The sequence below is a fragment of the Anneissia japonica genome, unplaced genomic scaffold (genome assembly GCF_011630105.1).
Source record: "Anneissia japonica isolate Jap-2015-1 unplaced genomic scaffold, ASM1163010v1 scaffold20399_len32890_cov269, whole genome shotgun sequence".
NCBI classification, from domain to species: Eukaryota; Metazoa; Echinodermata; class Crinoidea; order Comatulida; family Comatulidae; genus Anneissia; species Anneissia japonica.
This window is the reverse complement of record NW_022707702.1, coordinates 30,496-33,039: the sequence shown is the minus strand read 5'-3', so window position 1 is coordinate 33,039 and position 2,544 is coordinate 30,496.

Sequence of the window (2,544 nt, the reverse complement as noted above, 5' to 3'; positions counted from 1 at the left end):
AAATGCGTATCTTAATTAAATGGTATCGCAACAAACGATAAAAAGGGCGTGTCTCAAAACAGTCCGTCGACCAGTAACACATTTGCGTTGTTTCTTCTGTAAAAAAAGAAAAAATATAAGTTTCCACAGATTATATACAGTACTCTATAGAGCATGGGTGGGCATAAAAATCGGTCGGAGGGCCAAAGTGAATTTCTGATTTAACACCGAGGGCCGCACCCAAACTTTGATCTTTCCAGTGCGCTTCTAAAACCTCAAAGCACTGCTTTTACACCACTTTATTCCCAGTTTTAATATTACTTTTTACTTAGGCCTATCAGGGGCGGATCCAGGATTTGAAAGTGGGGGGTTCAAAACGTTCCCGAAAATACCCAAAATGAAAGGGGTCCGGGGGTCCTCCCCATGGAAAATTTCCCCCTTGAATCCGCCACTTATGGGGGAATCCTCTAACGCTCAGACCGAGGGTTTTAAAACAAATACCGTAGGCCTATATACTCGCGTATAGGACGACGCTTAATTAATAGCAAATTACAATCGAAAAGCAGGGGGGGGGGGTCGTTTTATACGTACGACATTCAAATTTTAGATTTATATAATCATGTTCGTCTTATGTACGGATCGTCCGTAAACACGCGAACTTACTGCTGCAATGAACCAACTTTTGCATTTGGCTCCATTTATCCAGCTAGATACAGTATCAGGACCACAAAGAAATAGGAATTCCCATTAAACACGGAGTCGTCTTATACGCCAGACATACATATATCAACCAAAAATCTTCTAAAACTCGGGGGTCGTCTTAAACACGGGTCACCTTATAGGACCTACGTACGCGTGTATTATACGGTATTGCTTATTACAGAACCCCTGCAGAAGTTCAGGTTCCCGTCACATAATCAACGGTTGGTTTTAACAAATAAACTCGCAAGACTGCTAGCGACTAAGATTCTACAAGTGCGTCGTTGGCCGGGTAGTTTTAGTCGGAAAGGAGAAATTTTCTCTGTGAATTGATTCTCTAATGACTCAAGCTACTGTATGACCGTTTTTATATTTTTAATAAAAAATAAAACCAATTTGATGCGTGACATATTTATGATCTCGCATGTGTTTCTGCAAAATGAGTTTCATCCAAAATCACTTTGAAGTGATGCGTGACGGTTGGTAACTATGCCATAGATAAAATACTGATAAGATAAGATAAGATAAGATAAGATACTGCCGCGCCGTAGGTAAAATTTGTAAAAATGCATAGGCGTAGATCCCAGGGGGGGGGATATTTGACAAGGGGGATGGTCCATTGTATCATCCCCCCAATATTTTGACTATGTATGAGATAAAATGGAGCTTTACACACTTCAAAAGACTGTCACAGAAATAATTTGCACTGTCTTATGCGCTTACAAAGGTGAAAATTAGCATAATGTATTAATGTTGATAACAAAATTATTTTATCTGGTACCAATCTAAGCTCTTCTTTCCTTAGATGTTAGATGTGCTTGCAAAGAGAGCCACATTTCACACTGAAGAGTGTGTACGACATCAGTTATGTTTATGTCAATTCCAAGGTTATATCGGTTGATGAGGAATTTATTGATTAGGCCTATAATAGTAAATTGCATCAATTTATTTTTCAAAAACAAGGTTTCCAGCTTCAGAGGGGGGTCACATCCCCTGTCCGCACAAGGGCACACATTGGCGCTAACACCAGGCCCGTAACAGGGGTCTTGGGTCAGAGTGGGTATTTATTAATTATATTTTTTATTTCAACCATCTTTAAAGAGGTAACCCTTCTAGTTTAGCCCAGTTATTTTAACTGATATTCAGGGGGCCCTCTTTAATAAAATTAAAGAACAGTACATACAACATCATTACAACATAATAATAATATAAGCATTTTCATCATGGTTTTATTTATTACAAACATATTCTTTCACCATCTATACACATTGAGGCCCTTCTTTTAGGTGAAAATGACCTATCTTAACTTTGTCTTTCTTGAGTTTGGGAATATTATGTGTTTAAATAACTTAAAAAGAAAAAAACTAAAAAAAAAATCCATAAAAAATGCGCGCCAAGCGCGCAAATTTTTTTTGTGTTTTTAGTTCTAATTTCGTCGGAATTGATGAAAACTCCCTAAAATGTGCAATTTATAGGGGAAATTGGCCTACCGTAACAAGAAATGCGCGCAAAGAATTTGAGAATTTTAGGCACTTTCAGAGAATGCATTTGTCAAGGGGTGGAGAAAGATTTTCCAAAGATGGATATTTTCCCCTTGTCTCTCGGTGTTTTTAATTCTAATTTCGTTAGAATTGATCAAAACTCCCTAAAATGTGCAATTTTTAGAGGAAATTGGGCCATGTTAATAAGAAATGCGCGCGAAATTTTAGGTTTTTAGGCACTTTCAGGGGATGAAAGGGCATTTATAAAGGGGTGGGGAAGATTTTTCAAAGATAGATATTTTCCCCTTGTCCCCCAGTGGTTACGCCATCGAGCAGCATAGATCAAAGGAGTTATGACAGTTTTTGAAGTGGAGAAGGGGTTACA